The sequence below is a fragment of the Balaenoptera borealis genome (genome assembly GCF_965194805.1).
Source record: "Balaenoptera borealis genome assembly, contig: HAP1_SCAFFOLD_583, whole genome shotgun sequence".
NCBI classification, from domain to species: Eukaryota; Metazoa; Chordata; class Mammalia; order Artiodactyla; family Balaenopteridae; genus Balaenoptera; species Balaenoptera borealis.
In genome coordinates, this window is record NW_028123616.1 from 454,353 (window position 1) to 477,041 (window position 22,689).

Here is a 22,689-nt window from a genome sequence, read left to right on the forward strand (position 1 = left end):
AGCCTGCGCGTCTGGAGCCTGTGCTCCGCAACAAGAGAGGCCGCGATGGTGAGAGACCCGCGCATCGCGATGAAGAGTGGCCCCCGCTTGCCACAACTAGAGAAAGCCCTTGCACAGAAACGAAGACCCAACACAACTAAAATAAATAAATAAATAAATAATTTAAAAAAAAAGTTCTTCAAAATTATTAAAAAAAAAAAAAAAAAAAGAATGGAGTTTGGAGAGCTTCTGGATTGGTGTACCCAGGGAGGTGCCAGGTGGGACAGCATGGAAGCTTTGCACCCCTTTCCCCATACCTTGCCCTGTGCGTCTCTTCCATATGGCTGTTCCTGAGTTAGATCTTTTTATAATAAACTGGTAATCTAGAAAGGAAAAAAAATATTATATATATATATATATATATATATTTGGTCATCTCATATATATTTGGCTTTCCAAAAGTCACCTCATTAACATAACAAAAGGCACCTTTTTTAAAAAATTAATTTTATTTGAGCGTAGTTCTGCTGTACAGCAAAGTGAATCAGCTATACATATACATATATCCCCTCTTTTTTGGATTTCCTTCCCATTTAGGTCACCACAGAGCATTGAGTAGAGTTCCCTGTGCTATACAGTAGGTTCTCATTAGCCTGGAAGGGCGACGCTGCACTCTCCCCTCCGTTGCCAGGCAGGCTGTGCTTCTGTTACTGCAGCCCAAGGCCCCGAGAGCCTGCTCTGGTTCCTTAGGGGCCCCTGGGAGGGGTGTTTGTCACAGGTCTCTCCGCAAGCCCAGTTCTCTCGACCGTGACTGTCCTCGATTGCGGCGTCTGCTACACGGCCTGGGTCAAAGAGCCTAAAAGTGCGGGGATTGGGACCCAACCTGGTAGGAGGAACTTGAGTCCCGTGATCCCCCTAAGCCCCTGTAACCCTGCGGTGGGCGTGGGTCCCCCTCAAGTCACGCTGCCTCCCACACCCACAGCTTCCTTCTGTCTTTGGCTGAGTCCCCTCTGGTTCCTCAAATGGCCACCAGGTGGGAGCAGAGACCTGCGGTGAGGCTGGGACTGAGGCCTCCTTGAAGATGGGCTAGGAGGGCTCCAGGCAGGGCTGGGGGCCTCTCTCACTGGGGGTCTGGGCTTGCCGGGTGGCTGGGAGCTGGGTGCGTGCCTGGGGGTGCAGGCCTCTTTTGGGGTGAGTGTGCTGTGACTGCGTGGGGTGTAGATGGGCACACCTGTGTGCAGAGGCCTCTGCAGCTGTTGGGTGCGTGTGCCCTTGAGCATGCCCGTGTGCAAGCATGCAGGGGGTACCTGTGTGTGACTGTGGGGCCTGGGTCTGCAGAATCCTCCCTGTTCCCCTGCAGGCCTGAGAAGGCTGACGATTGGGATAGCCTGGCCCTTGAACTTTATGTTTCCAAAGCGGCAGGTGGCTCCGAGGCTCGGACCTCAGGACCCCCTGCCCGCTGCGTTCCCTTAGGCTGTGTCCAGCCAGTGTGGCGGCTTGTCCTACTTTGCCAGGTTTGGGGTCCTGCTGAGCCTTTTTTATTTATTTATTTATTTTAACATCTTTATTGGAGTATACTTGCTTTACAATGGTGTGTTAGTTTCTGCTGTGTAACAAAGTGAATCAGTTATACATATACGTATGTTCCCATATCTCTTCCCTCTTGCATCTCCCTCCCTCCCACCCTCCCTATCCCACCCCTCTAGGTGGTCACAAAGCACCAAGCTGATCTCCCTGTGCTCTGCGGCTGCTTCCCACTAGCTCTCTGTTTGACGTTTGATAGTGTATATATGTCCATGCCACTGTCTCACTTTGTCACATCTTACCCTTCCCCCTCCCCATATCCTCAGGTCCATTCTCTAGTAGGTCTGTGAGCCTTTTGATTTGTGTCAGGATGGGGACTCATTGCTGTTCCTGGGGGCCTCGGGGTAGGAAAGGCCAACAGTGCACTGGGGGTGCTCCTTAGCCCCAGGCTGGGGGTTCGGGGAGGGGGAGGGCCGCCACACCGGAGTTTGTGCCCCTGGTCCTGCCAAGCCACTGGGAGGGTGGATGCTAGCCCACTTGTCACCCGCTTAGCATCCTGGGCTTCCAAGGTCCTCCTCCAGCCAGGCCCGTTTCCCTGCTCCCTTTGGTGCCTTTCTACTGCCCTCACTACCTCCACCGCCCTCTTCCGTTCTCCCTGAAAACCACGCTAAGCAGACATTTGTCAAGGTCACAGTGACCTCCATGCTGCCAAGCCCAGTGGACAATTCTCCGGCCTCCTCTGACTTGACCCTCAGCAGCACTTCAGGGGCTGGTCCTTACCTCCTCCTGCCATCACTCCCTTCCGCAGCTCAGGAATTCCGCTCTCCTGGTTTTCCTTCTGTCCCGCTGGCCCTCCCTCTCAGCCTCCTTTGCTGGTCCCTGATCTCTCCAAGTCTGGGTGCCCCATCCCTACACCTCTTCTGTCTCCCTCTTTAAACGCCCACTTCCTTGGTGATCTCATCCAAGCTCATGGCTTTCAAATGACTCCCGTTGAGTATAATTTAATTAGTTGGTTTTTTATCATCTGTCTTCTCCCAAAGGAAAGCAAGCTCTACAGGCAGGGCTTTTTTTGTCTTAAGTCAGGTTTATTAAGGTATAATTTACATACAGTTAATGTCACCCTTTTTAGTGTTCACTTCTGTAAGTTTTTGACAAACACGTATAGTTGTGAAACTGTCTCTGCCATCAATTACAGGACAGTTCCCATCACCCCCAAAAGTTCTCCATACCCTTGTGGTCATCCCCTCCCCCATGTCCCGCCCTGGGCAGCCACTAATCTGTTCTTTTGTCCCTTTTCCCTAGTTGTGCCTTTTCTGAAAAGTCATATAAATGGGATTGTACTGCGTGTAACCTTTGGAATCGGCTTCTTCCACTTATCACAATGCACAGCGCATTTGAGATTCACCCATATTGTTGCAGCTGTGAGCCGTTAGTTCTTTTATTCTATTGTATTTTATTGCACAGCTTTGTTTATCTGTTCGGAGGGGGACCAGTTGTCCTGGTTTCCGTGGGAGGGAATGGTTTTTCTGGGACATGGGACTTTCAGTGCTAAAACCAGGGTGGTTGGTTATCTTAGTTCTTTAGTTGAGGGACATTTGGGTTGTTTCTAGGTTGTTGATGATTTTGAATACCTACTCAATATAACCAGTGACAGAGGGTTTTTTGGTGAACACAAATGTCCATTTCTCTTGGGTAAATACCTAGGAGTGGGGTTGCTCAGTTGGATGACGAGTGTACGTATCACTGTAAAAGAGGCTGCCAAGCTGTTCTCCAGAGTGGCTGTATTGTGTAGCATTGTGGGAGAATTCCACTTGCTCTGCATCTTAACCAGAACTTGGTAGTGTGTCAAAAAAAATTAAAAACCGGTTTTTTAGCCATCTTAATAGGTGTATAATGATATCTCCTCACGGTTGGCAGAGATTTCCTTCATTCGCCTTGAGTAGTGTTGTGCCCCCAGTGCCTGGGTTAGTGCCTGCTATGTAGTAGACACTCAATGAATTTTTTTTTTTTTTACTGAGTGAATGAATGTATGGATGGATGAATGAATGAAGTCAAAGGGGCTTCCGGTATCTAAATCTGTTATAGCAAATACATAGCACACGTACCGCCAATTCCCCCATGCCCCATTCTGTTTCCATGGCAGACGTCACTCATCAATTGAGCCATTTTATCCACCTGCTTCATTTCAGACAGGTACGATCCAGTCCTTTGTGTAGCAAGTGAGATGAGCCCCATGAGCTAATGCAGCTTTAGTTCAAGCCTCTCATTGGCTGAAGAAGAGGCCAGGCTCAGAGCAGGGTCCAAGGCTGCCCAAGGACTCACAGCGAGCCAGTGGCAGGACTAGATCTCCAGGCTGGGCTCTCCCCAGAAAAATGCACGACGTCTCTGACAAGGCTGGAGTAGGATGGGAGGCATGGACGTGGATCTGGGCTTGAGGCCGGGTTGGAGCATTGTGGAGTGCTCCCTGGGCCCCGGCCGGGTGGGAAGGCTGATGCCGGCGCTCTTCCTGCAGGTGCCCAGGAGCTGCTGGGATGGCCTACCCGCCCACGTTGGCTCCCTGGCCCAGCGGGCGTACTGGGCTCTGCTGAGCCAGCAGAGGGACCAGAGCATCGTGGCCCTGGGCCAGAGCGGTGCTGGCAAGACCACCTGCTGCGAGCAGGTCCTGGAGCACCTGGTGGGGATGGCAGGCAGTGTGGATGGCAGGGTCTCAGGTACAGTGGTCTCCAGGTGACGTGCAGCTGGGACGTGGTGGGGGCGGTGGCGTGGGGGAAGGGAAGGGAGAGTCAGAGGGGGTGCTGGGCGGCTCTTTCTTATATCTGCTCAGCTAGCGTTCACTGAGCACCTGTGTGCAGACCCTGTGCTGGCTTCTGGGCAGGGCCACCCCTAGTCTGTTGGGTACTTTTGTGTGAATTAGAAACAGGTACTCCTTGCCTAAGACACTCACTGCCACATGTGGAACCGTCGTCACGCATTGACATTGTTAGAACCAAACACTTGACCACCACGTTCTGGGCCATCATCCTAATAAGTATACAGGCCTATGGCTATCTGATATAAATGCTGTGCCCTTAGGTGTGGTGTCCTTGTGCAGCGCACAGCCCACTGGACTGTGCAGAGGACCCGATAAGTAAAAACAAAGACAAGGAGGCACTGACAGCCGGAAGGGAGACTCAGCTGCTCATCTGTGCCAGACTCCAGTGCTCTGCACCGCTTGCTGGCCGAGCTGGGGAGGGGAGAGGCGGAGGGAGCACAGAGAAGGGGCCGGGGGGCTTCCTTGAGGAAATGATGTTTGAGCTGGGCATTAAAGAAAGAGTTTCAACATTGTAAATCAACTATACTTCAATAAAAAATAGTGTCAGTTGGTGATAATAATTACAATATTGATGGGGATCGTGGTAAATGCTTGCTGAGGACTTACGCGCCAGGCTCTATTCCAAGCAGGTTAACTTATTTATTATTTAAAACATCCCTATAAGGTAGACATTATTATTATTTGAATTTTATAGATGAGGCCATTAAAACGCAGGGAGGTTAACCAGCTTGCCCAAGGCCACACAGCTCATACATCCTAGCACCGAGATTCAAACACAGACAGTTTGGCTCCAGAGCTGTTACCCCTGGGCCAGTGTTCTCAATGTATTGTTGCCCCTCTGAGGAGCCTTTTTAGTTGTTCTTTCTCCTAATCGTCTCCCACCGTGAAAAGTTAATGCCATAGATTCACCATATATTTGTTTATGCAGTGTGTGTGTATGTGTGTATATATATACAGACACACACAGACGTGTGTGTGTGTGTGTGTATCTGTGCTCTATTCTATACATAAGAAAGGAAAACTGCCCCCATCCTCAAGAATCAGTTTCTGCCCTCTTGGGGGCAGTATTCCCCCTGCTGAGAATATATGGCCCAGGCAGTATTGCTTTTCTAATAATAACAAACAATACTAACACCACCACATTTGGAGCATGTTCTGAGCACTTTACATTATTAAAGCTTTTAGTCTTTGTGGCAACCACATGAGGTAAGTAAGTACTATTATTACCCCCATCTTATAGATGGGGTATCTGAGGCACAGGGGGGTTAATTTATTCGCTCCAAATCAGGTGACTAACAACGGGGAGAGGCCATATTCAAGCTTGTTTAACCATTGTACTATCCTGCTTCTCCACTGGGCTTATTCCAATGCTTTATTGATCACCTGTTCTGCACCTGGCCCAGGTTAGAGCCCTGTGAGGAGCTGGGGATACAGCAAGGAGAGGCCCTCCCAGAATGTAGATCTGCTGAAAGTGTGTGTTGGGGGAGTGGAAGTCAGGCTAGGCTGTATCCAGGTGCCTAGCACATAGTGGGTGCTTGTTAAATAGTTATGTTAAAAAGCTTGGGACTGCTGGGCTTTTTGAGCTGGCTGTGATGGGCGTTCCCCGAGAGCAGGTCCAAGAATGTTAATGCTCTGCCCTCCTCCTAGACTCCACCAGGCCCAGGAGGCCCTAGGGCAGCCCTTGTCACTCAGATCGTACCAATCCTAGGTGTGTGTATCTCCCCTTCTGGGCTCACTCTTGCTCACCCCGCGCCCCTGCTTGCAGCACAGGGCCAGCCCAGCAGCGGAAGAGGTGTGGCTTAGAGCTGAGTTGGGGGAGTGGAGGGGCCCCTGCTGGGGCCTGGGGCCAGAATGGGGTCCTGTGAGAGGTGGGGGTGGCAGCACCCGGGCCACGGGTGATGCCCTGTCTGTGCCCCACCAGTGGAGAAGATTCGAGCCACCTTCACTGTCCTCCGGGCCTTTGGCTCCGTGTTCACCGGCCACAGCCGCCGTGCCACCCGGTGCTCCATGGTGATGTCACTGGACTTGAACGCCACAGGCCGAGTCGCGGCCGCCCAGCTCCAGGTGAGGCCTCTGGGTGGGAGGGAGAGGGGGCTCTTTGGGGCTGCAGTAGCCTCAGCCCCACTCAGCAGGGCCCACGCCTCCAGCTGGGACCCTGGAATGTGTCTAAATGGTCATCGCTCCCCAGGCCAAGGCCAGCTCCTCCCCACCTCACTCAGTGCCCAGACATCTCCTCCCGGAGCAGGCCAGCTCGTCTGTGCCTCGGAGTATCACAGGGATGAAATATTCATGAGTAGATACATAATTCAGCCACTCATTAGCTGGGTCTTAAAAGCGTAAGCTGAAATTAAACAGGCGCTCGCTGGCCTTCTGCGGCAGCCCGTGTGTGACAGGCACATGGCCTGTTTGTTCCTCTCTCTGAAATCACCTGGCTCCTCCCCTTCCCCCCCCCCCGCCGCCCCCGCCAACATTCTGTTTGAACAGAAAACAGGATTAGGTTATTAGAAGGGTTGTTTGTATGCGGAGCTAGGAGAATACCCAGACTCGCTGGTGCACGATAAATCCCTTTCTGTCCCGGCCCTGAAAGTCTACCGTGCATCACCATGTGGGTCAAGTTATTAAGGGCTTCGGTTGCATAAGAGTGTGTTGGAGGGCGGCTCTGGGTTAATTGTTAGTACCCTTGGATTCCTTCATCGGAATGAGCCCGTTGCATTCGTTGATTGCCTGCGTGGACGCTGAATCAGTGAGACAAAGGCCTGGCACGTTTTGATTTGGAGGCGTCCAGCCAAGTTGGGGCCTGAGGTGCTGCCTCGAAGAGTGGGCCTGGGGGTTGGTGGGGGTGTGCGGGCAGCCTAGCGGGGCCTCGTGCTGACCGGCGCCTGTCCTCTCCCCTGGCAGACGATGCTGTTGGAGAAGAGCCACGTGGCCCGGCAGCTGGAAGGGGAAGGCAGTTTCGAGGTTTTCTCCCAGATGCTATCCGGATTGGACCTGGCTCTCAGGTGAGCGACTGGGCTGAGCAGGGACAGCCGAGGGCAGTGAGACAAAGGGCCTCCGCTCTCCAGGGCCCCAGCCCTGCCTCTGCCCAGAGGTGAGAGGCAGTGGAGCCCAGTGGTTAGGAATCTGGCCTCTGATTCTTGCTGCCTGGTACTGCTCCTGGGCTGGGTGAACCTGGCCAGGTGTCACCTGCTCTGAACCTCCGTTTCTTCCTCTGTAAAGTGGAAATAGTACCTTGACTGCTGACCTTACAGGATTAAGTGAGATAATTCACATATGGCTCTTTATACACGCTGGGGGGTGGTGGTGGATGTCTGCTGTGACGGTGACATTTTGGTACAGGTTCTGACAGCAGCGTGGGAGGTGGGCAAGGAACAGCAGACCCCAAATCTTCCAGAAGCTCCTAAACTCTGTGAGAGCCTTGGGTGCACCTGAGGTAGCTCAGGGCGAGGAGGCACCAGGTGGAACAGCAGAGAAGCCACAAGACTCATCTGGGAGGGCCTTCTGGGGGAGGTGGCCCAGGGAGTCATCTCTGCCCCTCGCTGACTCCTGGGAATTCTTGGACATGTGGCTCCCTGTCTCTGAGCCTTGGTTTCCTCATCTGTTGAACGAATGAGTAAGGTTCTATCTAGTGAAGCTCCAGGGAGTGCTCACCCCAGGCGAGGGGTGATAATTTTCAATTTGCCTCTGCGTCCCCCATCATTTGTCTCCTGCCTTCCACCCCCGTCTGAAGGGCAGGCCCAACCTGTCCTGAGCCTCCTGGCTAAGGCCAGAGGGGCACCTTACCCTTTGGAGAGAGGGCAGATTAGGGAGGAAACTCCCAGTTTTCAGAGCAGGGTAACTGAGGAGTAAGGAAGCTTCTGGAAGGCCTTCACTTAAGAAGGGCCCATTGAGGGCAGCAAGTGAGGAATATTCGGGAGGCAGGGCCAGGGCCTGAGGCAGACCCCGGGGCCACCTGGGGCACTCTGTGGAGCCCCGTGCCATGATGCCCACCTGCCCTGCCAGGCCACTGGTGTGGGTGGGTCCTCCCTTACTTCTGGTCCCTTCTCTGTTTCCAGGACAGAACTGTACCTGCACCAGCTGGCAGACAGCAGCTCCTTCGGCATGGGCGTGTGGCCTAAGGTAAAGAGGAGGTCCTTCTGGGTGTGAGTGGGTGTCTGTGTCCCCATGGCCAAGATGGGCGGGTCCCCTGTGTGGCTCGTCCCTCTGCCACTGGGGTGAGTAGTTGGCAAGGGCTGGTCACGTGGGGGAGGCAGGGTTGCCTTTATGGGGCCTGGGCTTGTCAGGGAAATGAGTCTTGTGCTAATAAAGGGAACCAGGAGGTGGTTTGTGTAGAGGTTAGGGCACGGTCTCCGGGACAGGCTGTCTGGGTTCAAACCCCGGCTCTGACACTTACTGGATATGAGACCTCAGGCATGGACCCTAGCCTCTCTGAATGTCTGTGTCCTCTTCGGTAAAATAACAACAGAACGGGCGGGCAGGCTGAGGAGAGGACAGAGCGTGGCACGGCCTGCCCGCCTGGGCCACGGGGAGAAGGTCGGGGCGCCGCCCGCGCCCTCGTTCCGCTGCCTGGCGTCCTTTGTGGAGGCAGGGCTCCCAAGGAGCTCAAAGGCCAGGGAAGGACACACGGGACGGTCCAGAGCCACCCTACCGCTCCAGTGGTGCAGCACCCTCTCTGAATTCCTACTGCCACCAAAACACATCCCTAAGGCCTTTGGGAAGAATTGCTAGGACCCAGGAAGGCGGCCCCTTGCTGTGGTCCAGACTTCAGCAGCTGCCGATGACCAGAGGGAGCCAGCCGGCCGGCCGTGAGCAGGAGGACAGGACACGGGGACAGGGACAGCCCCAGCCGGGCTTCCCGCAGCTGTGCCCACCGCCAGAACCAGCTCCAGCCAGTCACAGCCCCCGAGATGCCAAACAGAGACGGGTGAGAGGCCGGCAGGAAACTGACACCCCCTCACTGGAGAGCCTGCCCGGTCGGGGTGCGGGGCACCATCCCCGTCTGAACTCACCCCACAGCTCAGCCGTCTCCCAGTGACCCAGACGCGTCACCACGGCCCCAGGGCTGATCCCTGACCAAGGTCAGAACTCCCCCCAGTGTGACGGCCCCCATGCCACTCCTGTGGTGGAAGGGACGGCAGGCAGAGACCAGGAGTAGAGTCTTTTTTATTAATGGCTGCGTTTTCAAAGAACCGTTTTGTTACCAGGAAAGCTCCCCAGGAAGGGATTGCATTAGTGCAACAAGGGGGAGCCTTGATGCCAGGCTTTCCAGACACTTCCAGGTGGAGACTTTTGGCCTAGGCCGGCCGCCGGGGACTCGGGGGCTGGGAGGACACACGGCCCCTCCCCCGCCCCGACGGGGCGCTAAGGCACCCGGCCCGCCTGGGGGGGCAAAACCCCGTGCCGTCAGCAGGCCGGCGGCTTGCAGCCCTCAACCTGCAGCCCTTTGCTCAGGAGGAAGGCGTCCTGCATGGGGTCACAACCCAGGAAGAGCTTCACCATGCCCTTGGCATCCTCGGAGCCCCCTGGCCTCAGAATGCAGCTTCTGTAGTCCATGGCAACCTGAGGAGAGGGGGCGGGGCTGCAGGAGGGTGGAGCACCCCCTTCACGGAGGGTGTGGGTGTGGCCACCTCTGCTGTGACTCAACAAAGGGCAGGGGAGCAGGGGGTTCTGGGCAGGGCCCTCAGAGCCTGGCAGGCCCAGGCGGGCGGCACAAGCATCTAGGCCCAGGCCAAGGACCTCCGTGTTGGTCTGCACGGCAGGCCGGCCTCTCACCTTGCCACTCAGGACGCCCTCCTGCTTGAAACGAGTGTGTGGACCGTGTCCGCGGAGTACACCTCGCTGCACAGGTAGCCATAGGACTGGGCGTCGTAGCTTCCTGCCAGGTGGCCGAAGGTCGCAGGCAGGTGGGTCCCTGGGACACATGCGGAGAGGCTCCTGCCCGGCCCCCTGGCCGCTCCGTGCCCCTTCCCCAGAGCCCAGAGCTTGGGGCCTCAAAGCAGCCCTGTCTGAGTCCCCTGCCACTAGAGGGAGTATTGGCCCAACACTTCTAGAAAACGGGGACCTTGCGGGCAACTCAGTGGAGGGACACAAATCAATCGTTGCCGACATTCTGCTGAAGCTCACGAGGGTTCACCCCTAAGCCTCTTACAGGGACAGCTGCCCGAGGCTCCGAGGGATGAGTCAGGGCTCGCCCTCCAGCACGGGGAGAGCGCGGGTTAAAGCGCTCACGAGGGAGTGAACTGCGTCTCCGCACCGACACGCTCGGGCAAACCTCGTCGACGCGTTCCGTCCAGGGTATGAAGCCCTCTCCTGCCTCTTCCAGGCTCTCCAGAAAGCACGTGCAGATACGCCCAGCCCACCCTCGGACTCCGCGGGCCACAGCTGGAGGGACCAGCCCAGGAACCCAGGCAGGAAGAGGCCAGAGGTCAGCGAGCCTCGACCAGAGCCCGTCAGTCGGTCCCCCTTCACACACCACCAGAGGATCCTCTTGACCTGGGCAGTAGCCGCCAACCGACCGCTAAGGTGGGCCCGGCGTGCGCTTGGCTACCTGGCGTGGCTGGGACCCCGAGGATCTCCTGGCAGAGGCGGGCATTGTCCTAGGCCGGGTCCGAGGGCGTCTGCGTGTGCAGGGCCTGGTCCACCTTGGCCAGGACGATCTGGCGCAGGTTGAAGAGGCCTGGAGGGCGGGAGGAAGGAGACGGGGGCGCTGGCACTGTGTCCAGGCCGCGCTTTCCAGCCGGGCGGTCCGGGAGCCCCTTTCCTTTCCCTCGGCCCGGCCGCACGGGGGTTGGCCAGCCGGGACTTGATGAGCTTGTCCAGCAGCTCCTGGGGGACGGCGCTGCTCGTGCCCCGCCGAGACTGGCAGCAGCGCCAGGGCTTCACAGGGCGCGGCGCTCCCGGCCCCAGAGCCTACCCTCTGGTTCTCATCCCCGGCTGTCACCAGAGTCGCAGGCAACGTGCCCTTCTTTTCGTTTGTCTTTTTTCCGGCCCTCGACCACGCAAAGGTGTGAAGCCCTGCCACTCGCTGCCACGTGGATGCACCGTGAGAACACGGTGCTCAGCGAGAGAAGTCAGACACAGAAGGACACACAGGGTGTGACCCCACTGAGGGGAAACGTCCAGAACAGGTAGATCCACAGAGTCAGAGTGGGTTCCTGGTTGTCAGGGACAGGGGAGGGGAGGGAATGATAACTAAGGGCGTGAGGGACCTTTTTGGGGTGAGGGAAATGTTCCAGAACAGGGCAGTAGTGACGGCTGCACAGCTCAGTAAAGTGTCCCCACGCGCTCCGGTTGCAGTCTGTGAGAGCATCGCTCTCAGGACGAAGGGCTGACTGCAGGAAGACTGAACGAGCACTGGGTCCTGGGCCCAGACGCTCATCTGGGGACCCCCCCCACATTGGGAAGTCACTGGGACTTGCTGAGCCTCCACCGAGACTGGCAGCAGCCCCAGGGCCTCACAGGGCGTGGTGCTCCCGGCCCCAGAGCCTAACCTCTGGTTCTCATCACCGCCTGTCACCAGCCTTGCATGCAACGTTCCTTTCTTCTATTTTGTCTTTTTTAAAGGCAACTCTTGAATACCTGTATTTAACATTGCAGGGAACCAGTCCTGACTCCTTGATCTGGGACTTCCAGCCTCCAGAGTCTCGAGGACATCCACTTCCGTTGTTTACGCGCCCAGTGCGTGGGGTTTGATGATGGAAACTGACACCGAGGGCGTCTCCTCGTGCGGGGTGACATCAGCGGAAGAATCCCGTGGCGAGGGCCTGCCTGAGGACCACGGGAGAGCCCGGGCCCTCCCCGCCCCCTGCCTTCAGCCCCTCGCCCGCACCCTCCTGGGAGCGGAGCTGGTGCATCGCTTGCCAGAACTCATGGAAGTAGGTCTCCAGCTCATCATGCTGGAACAGGGAGGGCGGGTTGGGCGTAGGCTTGGTGAAGTTGGCCACCATGGCCGCGATGGCAATCTGGCGCCTCCCGTCCTGCTGCAGGCAGCCCGGCTGCAGGCCAAAGCAGGCCATGTGCCCGGACTTCCCTTCCCTGGGGAGGGACGCGGGTGAGGCCCCGCTACCACAGAGGAGCCCCGGCCCACGGCCGACAGGTTCCCCCACGCATGCACCGAGGGTAGAGGTCCAGGTAGAACTTGCTGATGGATGACCTTGCCCGAGGCCGCGTCCCGGACCGTGTAGAGCCTCACATCTTCATCTTCGTGACGCATGTTGGCGCCTTCCTCCAGGTCGAAGGTCAGCCCCAGCAGCTCCTGGGAGATGCCCAGCCGCCTGCGCGTGACCACCTGCATGGGGAAGGACTCATTGAGCAGGTACTGGTCCACGTGGTAGCGCGTCTCCTCCCCCTGGTTCATGTAGTAGCGCAGGTCCTAGACGTTGATGGGCCCGTCAAAGTGCAGGCCCCGCCTCTGGCACTCAGCCTTCTTTAGCTCCAGGATCACGGCCGCTCCTGCTCCCCGAGGGGCTTCAGCTTCTGGGCCAGCTCATCTGCGGGCGGAGGGGAGAGGCTCAGCTATGTCCCTGTGGCAGCCGCCCAGCCGCCCCCCACCCCACGCCCCTCGAGGCAGAATGAAGGGTTGGGGAAGGCGACCCCCAAGGGCTGACACAGTGGGGTCTCAGGCAGCACCACGTCCAGTCAAGGTCCACCTGACCCCCGTCCCCACTGGGACTCGGGGAGGCGGGGTTACCTAGGAAAGTGGCCACCACCTGGCTGGTCTTGGCCATGTTCATCTCCAGCACAGAGTCGGCACGCGTGCTGAATCCCAGCAGGCGGGACTTCTGAGCCTGCAGCCTTACCAGCTCCCCGAGGATCGCGCAGTTCTCCTGGAACCCAGAGACAGCCAGCGCTGGGGACCGTGGGCCACGCCCTCCCCACAGGCCCCGGGCCAGGTCTCTGTGGGTGGGAGGGCTCTCAGGCCACTGGCGGGCACAGCCAAACCCCCTCCCTCCTCCTCCTGGCCTGGATTTCTAGACACTTTGGTGCTGTCCTAACATGTGGTCTTTATGAACACAGGTCCTTTTGGAACCAGAAACGGCGTGAACCATGATGAGCTCTAAGGCCAAGGGCAGGAAGAAATGTGACCAGGCTCTCCAGGAGCCACCCAGGGGCCTCCCCGGGCTCAACAATACAAACTTGGCTGCCGTGCAGACAGCAGCTCATCCCCACGGCGCCCGAACACCCAGCCCCTGGACGGCGAGAGACCTGTTGCTGCAGGTGCCCCGTGGTTGGCTGGTGAGGCCTGGCCCCAGGCGTACGCCACCTTCTCTGGGGCCACCTCTCTGGGTCTGCGGTGGGGTTCTCCTGGGAGCCCCCAGTCACCACAGGACCAACGTGGCCTGTCTGCAGCCCAAGAAGGTGGGGACACAGGTCTGTCCCCCGTGGACATCACCCGCGAGGCCGAGCAAGCACCAGTGGTGTCTGCGGGGAAGATGAAGGGCTCATGCACAGCCCCCATCTACTGAAGATGCTAAACGGGAGAAGCACAGACTGCAGCCACATGCGGTATGGACCAAACGCAAGTGTCCTTGCAGGAACCGATGTCTGAATGTCGAGGCTGTTCCCGGGCCACAGTGAGAAGGCCCAGGCCCCACGCAAGGCACAGAGAGGGGATGGGGGGAACATCTGCGAATCTGAGCTCATCGGGCATCACCCCAGAAGGAGAGGGAGAGAGCCAGAAGGAGATACGGAGGGAGAGGGAGAGAGAGGGAGGTACAGACGTCTCTCCTTTCCCTGGGGGTTCTCTAGTGCAGCCAAGCCTGAAAACCACTGCATTTCGGGAGATGGGTCCTCGTGGAAAAGTTAAATAGTAGCTCATGGCATTATCGACACATATTAAAATGGCCCCAAATCTTGGGGAGTCAGGGAGGGGAGCTGGCGGCTGCCTCGTAAAGGAGGAGAGATTGGGCGTCAGAGGAGGTGCCTGCCTCCACCACCTCCGCCGCCGCTGCCCCTCCCCCAGGGCCCCGCAGACTTCATCTCCCAGCTGTGGTCCTGGGCTGGAAGGCAGCGGGGAGGTCAGGCCGTCCCAAGCATCAACGTTGACTTCAGGGCTGATCTGAAAGGCGCCTGGTGTTTGTTGAAGCAGAAAAAAGAGAAAGCAGTGGGCAGAGGATGGGAGGGGGAGGGAGCCCCCATCAGCCCTTCTCCCTGTCTCCCTCTCTGTCTCCCTCCCTCCCTCCCTCCCTCTACCTCCCTGCCTCTCACTCTCCCTCCATCTCTCCCTCTGCCTCTCTCCCTCCCTCTCTCCCTCCCTCTCTCCCTGTCCCTCTTGCCCTGTCCTGTCCCTCTCTCCCTCCCTCCATCCCTGTCTCTCTTTCCCTGTCCCTCTCTCCCTCTCCCTCTATCCGTCCCCCCTCCCTTTCCCCATTTCCATCTCCCTCTCTGCCTCCCTCTTTCCCTGTCCCTGTTTCCCTGCTCTGCTCTCCCTCTCCCTCTCCCTCTTTCCCTCTCCCTCTCTCCCTGTCCCCCTTTCCCTGTCCCTGTTTCCCTGTTCCGCTCTTCCTATACCTCTTTCCCTCTCCCTCTCTCCCTCTCGTGCTCCCTCTCCCTCTCCCTCTCCCTCCACCTCCTTCCCTCTCCAGAGAGGGAAGGAGGTGGAGGGAGAGGGACAGGGAGCAGGAGAGGGAGGGGGGAGAGGGAGAGAGGGATAGAGGGAGGGAGAGGGACAGGGAGCAGGAGAGGGAGGGGGAAGAGGGAGAGAGTGATAGAGGGAGGGAGGGAAAGACAAAGACATCTCTCCCTCCCTCCCTCCCTCCCTCTCTCCCTCCCTCTCTCCCTCCCTCTCTCCCTCTTCCTCGCTCCCTCTCCTCCCTCTCCCTCCGTCTCTCCATCTCCCTCACTCCCTCCCAGAGACAGAGAGACGAAGAGGCAGAGACAAGGGAGAGGGAGAGAGGGAGAGGGAGAGAGAGGGGGAGAGAGGGAGAGACGGAGAGAGGGAGAGAGAGAGAGGTCTCTTCCTCCCTTTCCCTCTCTCCTCCTTCTCTCCCTCTCTCCCACTCTCCCTCTTCCCTCTCCCTCCCTCCCCCCTCCCTCTCTCCCTCTCCCCCTCTCCCTCGTCTCTCCCTCTCCCTCCATCTCTCCCTCTCTGGGAGGGAGTGAGGGAGAGGGAGAGACAGAGGGAGGGAGAGGGTGAGACAGAGGGAGGGAGAGGGAGAGAGGAAGGGAAAGGGCGAGGGAGGGAGAGGGAAGGAGGATGAGACGTCTCTCCCTCTCCGTCTCCCTCCCCCTCCCTCTCTCCCTCTCCCTCCCTTCCTCTCCCTCTCCCTCTCCTAGAGGGAGGGAGGGAGAGGGAGAGACAGAGGGAGAGGAGAGGGGGAGTCGGAGAAGGAGGTAGGGAGAGGGAGAAGGCGAGAGGGTGCCTGCTTCCCTCTCTGTCTCCCTCCCTCCCTCCCTCCCTCTCCGTGTCCCTGTCTCCCCCCTCTCCCTCTCCCTCTGTCTCTCCCTCTCTGGGAGGGAGAGAGGGAGAGGGAGAAGGAGGGAAAGTGATGGAGGGAGGGAGAGGGAGAGAGGGTGAGGGAGAGAGGGAGAGAAGGAGGAGAGAGGGAGAGGGAGGGAGGAAGAGAGCTCTCCCTCTCTCCCCCCTCTCTCTCCCCCTCCCTCTCTCCCTCTCCCCCTCTCCCTTGTCTTTGCCTCTCCCTCCGTCTCTCCCTCTCTGAGAGGGAGTGAGGGAGACGGAGAGACGGAGGGAGAGGGAAAGGGAGGAGAGGGAGGGAGGGAGAGACGTTTCCTCCCTCCCTTTCCTCCCTCTTCTCCCTCTCCCTCTCCCTCTCCGTCTAACTCTCCCGCTCCCTCCATCTCTCCATCTCCCTCACTCCCTCCCAGAGGGAGAGGGGAGGGAGAGAAGGAGAGGGAAAGAGGAGAGGGAAGAGGGAGAGGAAAGAGGCAGAGGAAAGAAGCAGAGGGAAGAGGCAGAGAGGGAAGAGGGAGAGAGGGAGAGGGAGAGAGAGGGGGAGAGAGGGAGAGACGGAGAGAGGGAGAAAGAGAGAGGTCTCTTCCTCCCTTTCCCTCTCTCCTCCTTCTCTCCCTCTCTCCCACTCTCCCTCTTCCCTCTCCCTCTCTCCCCCCTCCCTCTCTCCCTCTCCCCCTCTCCCTCGTCTCTCCCTCTCCCTCCATCTCTCCCTCTCTGGGAGGGAGTGAGGGAGAGGGAGAGACAGAGGGAGGGAGAGGGTGAGACAGAGGGAGGGAGAGGGAGAGAGGAAGGGAAAGGGGGAGGGAGGGAGAGGGAAGGAGGGCGAGACGTCTCTCCCTCTCCGTCTCCCTTCCCCTCCCTCTCTCCCTCTCCCTCCCTTCCTCTCCCTCTCCCTCTCCTAGAGGGAGGGAGGGAGAGGGAGAGACAGAGGGAGAGGAGAGGGGGAGTCGGAGAAGGAGGTAGGGAGAGGGAGAAGGCGAGAGGGTGCCTGCTTCCCTCTCTGTCTCCCTCCCTCCCTCCCTCCCTCTCCGTGTCCCTGTCTCCCCCCTCTCCCTCTCCCTCTGTCTCTCCCTCTCTGGGAGGGAGAGAGGGAGAGGGAGAAGGAGAGAAAGTGATGGAGGGAGGGAGAGGGAGAGAGGGTGAGGGAGAGAGGGAGAGAAGGAGGAGAGAGGGAGAGGGAGGGAGGAAGAGAGCTCTCCCTCTCTCCCCCCTCTCTCCCCCTCCCTCTCTCCCTCTCCCCCTCTCCCTTGTCTTTGCCTCTCCCTCCGTCTCTCCCTCTCTGAGAGGGAGTGAAGGAGACGGAGAGATGGAGGGAGAGGGAAAGAGAGGAGAGGGAGGGAGGCAGAGGGAGGGAGGGAGGGAGAGACGTCTCCTCCCTCCCTCTCCTCCCTCTTCTCCCTCTCCCTCTCCCTCTCTCCAACTCTCCCGCTCCCTCCATCTCTCCATCTCCCTCACTCCCTCCCAGAGGGAGAGACGGAGGGAGAGGCAGAGACAGGGGAGAGGGAGAGAGGAAGAGGGAGAGAGAGGGGGGAGAGAGGGAGAGGGAGAGAGGGGGAGGGAGAGAAGGAGAGGGAAAGAGGAGAGGGAAGAGGGAGAGGAAAGAGGCAGAGGAAAGAGGCAGAGGGAAGAGGGAGAGGAAGAGGGAAGAGGGAGAGAGGAGAGAGGGAGATAGGGAGAGGAAAGAGAGAGGGAGAGGGAGAGAGGGAGGGAGAGAGGAAGAGACAGAGGGAGAGCGAGAGAGGGAGTGGGAAAGAGGTAGAGGGAGAGCGGAACAGGGAAAGAGGTACAGGGAGAGAGGGAGGCAGCGAGGGAGGAGAGGAAGCAGGGAGAAAAGAGAGAAAGAACACACCGTCTACATTTCTGTCAAATGACACCGGGGATCCTTACACAACCAGGAGAAAGTAACACAGGGAGGCTCTTTCTCAGCTGGAACTGGAACTGCAGACGGGGCCAAACACCACCAGGCTGGCCACACGTGTCCAGCCGCCGCTCCAGCCCCGTCAGCCGTGAGTCCGGTCACCAGGGCTCTGAGTGTCTGCTCCAGGGAGCTGGGGTTCACCCTCTCACCCGGGAGGCCGGGCCAAGAGAGCAGGGCCCCGGGCTGGACACATAGGGGAAAACGCATCCCCACAGGACAGCTTGTGCGAGCAGATTCAGCTACCAGATTCTAGAGGCCCGGGACCACCCTGTGGCCCGTGAAACCCAGGAGCCACGAGGGTCTTGCAACGTGATTCCTGTCCGTTGGACTGTAAAGTTTATGTAGGGAATCTTGGAAACAGTGGTAACAAGGCTGAATTGGAACGAGCTTTAGGCTATTATGGACCACTCTGAAGTGTGTGGGGTGCTAAAAACCCTCCCGGCTTCGCTCTCGTTGAATGTGAAGATCCCCGAGATGCAGCCGATGCTGTCCGAGAACTAGATGGGAGAACACTATGTGGCTGCCGAGTAAGAGTGGACCTGTCGAATGGGGAAAAGAGAAGTCGAAATCGTGACCGCCTCCTTCTTGGGGTCGTCGCCCTCGAGATGATTATGGGAGGAGGAGTCCTCCACCTCCCGCACATCTCCAAGATGGAGAGCCTTCTCCGTCAGCCAGAGCAGGTCCCTTTCTAGATATAGGAGAAGAGAGAGATCCCTGTCCCAAGAGAGAAATCACAAGCCGTCCTGATCTTTCTCTAGGTCTCCTAGCCGATCTAGGTCAGATGAAAGGAAATAGAAGACCACTTTGCAAGAGGAGTGGTGTACAGGCAATAACTTCATTTGGCAGGAGTATGTACAGAAAATTCAAGTTTTGTTTGAGACTTCCGAAGCTTGGTGCACTTTTTAAATGTTTTAGTTGTTCACATTTGTTTGTCTCTTGGGACAGTGACACATAAAGGTGTCATTCTCTATGGTTTGAAATGGGTCCTGGGAGGCATGTAATATGAAGAATTGTTACCTTACAATGTTCCCTTAAGCAAAATTGAACTTGCTTTGAATTTTTGGTCTTGCCTAGACTGATAATAAAACTCTAACTCCTGCCCACCTAAAGTGTGATGTTTACTATTATGGAAACAACACTGGCAAACATTGAAAAGACTTTCTGTAGCTGGGATATGGTATGCAGCTGTAGTTAAGCAAGCAGTCTTTAAAAGGTGCTGTGAACCCAAGCCAGCAGGTAAAAATGAAAGCCGCACCCTTACCCTAGATTAGAGGTTTAAAAATTCCACTAGTCTTCACACCGGACAAGAGATTGTCCAGGGAGTTTAAAATCTAAGAAGTTTCAAGGAAGTTAGTTTACCTTTGAGTTAGGTCATACGTCCCCTCTGTGATTGCTGTACATGAATACATAGCTCTTTGTAATATTTTTTGGAAATTTGAGATTATCAAGATACCAATGTCCTGCCAGATTAAGAGTATATTGTAGAGCTGAACTTTGAGTTACTGTGCAATTTTTTTTTTCATGCTGTCATTTGTAATATGTTTTGTGAGAATCCTTGGGATTAACGTTTTGGTTGCAAAAGAAAAAAAGAAAAGAAAAGAATCCGCCTGCCAATGCAGGGGACACAGGTTCAAGCCCTGGTCCGGGAAGATCCCAGGTGCCGCAGATCAACTAAGCCCGTGGGCCACAACTACTGAGCCTGCACTCTAGATCCTGGGAGCCAGAACTACTGAGCCCCCGTGCCACAACTACAGAAGCCCACACGCAACGAAGACCCAACGCAGCAAGAAAAAAAAGACGATACTGGCCAGGTGATCAAGGGTAAAATCGTTTGTCATAAGTCCCGTTGATGGTGTGTATCCTTGATGTGACCTGAGGAGAATGGCATTTTTATCTCTGTCTGGGTCTTCCGCCCCAAACCCCATAACTCCAGACCAACCATAAGAAAACATCAGAAAACAAACAGACTAACAAATTGAGGGACAAAACACCTGACCAGTCCTCCTCAAAACTTTCAAGGTATCAAAACCCAGCGACGTCTGAGAAATGTCACAGCCCAGAGGAGACTGGGACAGAAAAAGGATGTTAGGGGAACACTAGGGAAATTCTAATAAAGTGTGGACTTTAGTTAATAACAATGTATCCATCTGGGTTCCTTAGTTGGATAAACATGTCACACTAAGGTACTAATGAGTTGGAAATAGGGGTACTGGGTCAGGGTCCACGGCACTCTGTACACTCTGTACAGATCTTTGCAACTTTTTTGTAACTCTAAGCTCTTGTAAAATTAAGCGAGTACTGAACAGAGCTAAGAATGTTATTTCCCTGATTTGAACATGCCTGAGTTTCTTTTCATGGTCACATTTTTGCTATTTGGATGTGTCTTGGAATCAGTAGCAAAGGAGAGTTGCCAGCCCCTGGGAAGATGTGGGTGGTTCGCAGGTGGCTTGCTCTGGAGCTGAAGACCACGGTGGGAAGTCTGCAGCCTCGGGCTGCACTTAGAAACATGGGAGGGGATGGGCCAGCTCAGTTAGGGATGGAACCTATAAATAAAACTTTTTTCTTTTCCGTTATGGCTTATCACAGGATACTGAATATAGTTCCCTGTGCTAGACAGTAGGACGTTGTAGTTTATCCATCCTATATTTAATAGTTTGCATCTGCTAACCCCAAACTCCCAATCCAACCCTCCCTCACTGTTTCTCCCCCTTGGCAACCACAAGTCTGTTCTCTATGTCTGTGAGTCTGTTTTTGTTTTGTAGACGCGTTCATTTGTGTCGTATTTTAGATTTCACATATAAGTGAGATCATATGATATTTGTCTTTCTCTTCTGACTTACTTCACTTAGTATGATAATCTCTAGGTCCATCCACGTTGCTGCAAATAGCATTATTTCATTCTTTTTATGGCTGAATAATATTCCATTGTATATATGTACCACATCTTCTTTATCCATTCATCCATCAGTGGACATTTAGGTAGCTTCCATGTCTTGGCTACTGTAAATAGTGCTGCAATGAACGTTGGGGTGCATGTATCTTTCTTTCTTTCTTCTTTCCTTCTTCCTTTCTTCCTTTCTTTCTTTCTCTCTCTCTCTTTCTCTTTCTTTCTTTCTTTCTTTCTCTCTCTTTCTTTCTTTCTTTCTTTCTTTCTTTTTTCTTTCTTCTTTTATTGTCACACGGCATGTGAGATCTTAGTTCCCTGACCAGAGATGGAACCCACGCCCCCTGCACTGGAAGCATGGATTCTTAACCACTGGACCACCAGGGAAATGCCAGGGGTGTATGTATAGTTTTGAATTAGAGTTTTCTCCGGATCTATGCCCGGGAGTGGAATTGTGGGACCCTATGGCAGCTGTATCTGTTCCTGCACGCCTCACATCAACCACCTGCACTCCAATCCTTGCTCTCAACGTCATCTTCGGGGAACCCAACCTGCGACAGGGACCTTGACAAGAAGAAATGGCTCAGGGAAAAGCTACCTGCACGGGGAGGAGATAGAGACCATCGCCCCTGGGGTGCGGAGGGGAGAGTGGGTGCAGAGGTTTGTCATTTCACCCCCGATACTCATCTCAGCCCTCGTGGCTGCCCCACTCTAGGTCACCTCGGGATACAGAGGTGAGCCGGTTAGAGTCCCTGCCTGTGCAGGAATCGGGGCACCAGCGGGTCTGAATAATACTAGTGCAGGGTCTCCCCCGTGGCACTGGGGTTATTCGGGGCGGGTCATCCTCTGCTGAGGGCCCCTCCTGGGCACTGTGTGGGGTTTAGCAGCATCCCTGGCCTCACCCATTTGATTCCAGGGGCCCTCCCTCCCAGTTGTGACAACCACAGATTTTCCCCACACATCACGGAAGAACTGGGTGAGGCGGGGGCAGGATGGCTCTGGGCGAGGACAGCTGTGTTGAAGCAACCAGCCTGGCCCAGGGCAAGGTCTGCCCCAATCCCGTCAGCGCCTGCATTTAGAACTGCCCCTTTCCTCTCCCACCTCCCCTGCCCTGCAGTGGTCTCCGAGACATCATCCCCATGTAATAAATCACACCTTCTCAGTTTACTGTTTGCTGCCCTCGCTAGAACGTGAGCTCTTTGAGGACAGGGATGCTGTTATGTCCCCAGCACCTAGAAGAGTGTCTGCTGTGTAGTAGATGCTTCATAAATACTTGCTGAATAAAGGAGTTGAATAAAGGGATGAGTGGATGAATGAATGAAGGTTACAATGGAAGGAGGGGGGAGATTCCCTTTCTGGCTCTCGGGGGTTGGGAGATCAAGTGAAAGATCTGTCCTAAATAGGCTGACCAGCCTTCTGGGGTTCCCCGGGACTGAGAGTTTCCCCAGAGTTCCAGCGCTCAAACCTGAGCGGTCCTGGGCAAACTGGGGGCGGGTGTTGGTCACCCTATCTAAACACAGTAACAATTCCAGCTGCAATAGCAATGGCCAATGACCTCTACGGTCTTATTGACCATGCACAGTTCTCTACCTGGCGGGGAAGGGTGGGCCGGGATTGGAATTCTGGTGATCCAGGGCGGGTGAGGGCACACCCCGGGCTTGTGGAGGGGAGTCCAGGAAGGTTCTGGAGGAAGTGACAGTGACACAGGAGGGAGGGAGGAGTCTAAGGAAGAACATCCCACATGACAACCTGTGCCAATGGCCCTGGGCCCAAGGTCACACCTGACCAGGGCTTGCTTTTTTTTTTTTCTAATTTACTTTTCCCCACATGGATATGCAATTGTCCTAATGCCATTTATTGAAAACTCCTTAATTTCCCCACTTTCTATCATATCAAGTTCTCATATATCTGTTTCTGGACCTTTTTTCTATACCATAGAGCTATACGTCCCATCCTTGCACCACTAGGGCTGTTTCATCACTATAACTTTATTTATTCATTTTGTTTTGGCCGTGCTGTGTGGCATGTGGGATCTTATGTCCCTGACCAGGGATCGAACCCGCGTCCCCTGCAGTGGAAGCTCGGAGTCTTAATCACTGGACCTCCAGGGAAGTCCCCAGGGCTTGCTTTGACATCCATGGAATGGTGGCAGGTGGGCACGGGGA

The 22,689-nt window shown here is 55.9% G+C and overlaps 1 pseudogene across 1 annotated transcript in view; it reads left to right on the forward strand.

The window, feature by feature from the left end:
* Positions 1-18,435, forward strand: part of LOC309621528 (serine/arginine-rich splicing factor 3 pseudogene) — a 149,763-nt pseudogene extending 131,328 nt beyond the window's left edge. The window contains exon 2 of the transcript in view: positions 17,929-18,435. The product of the transcript in view is annotated as a serine/arginine-rich splicing factor 3 pseudogene (transcript). The remainder of the gene's footprint in view (positions 1-17,928) is intronic.
* The last annotated feature ends 4,254 nt before the right edge of the window (positions 18,436-22,689 follow it).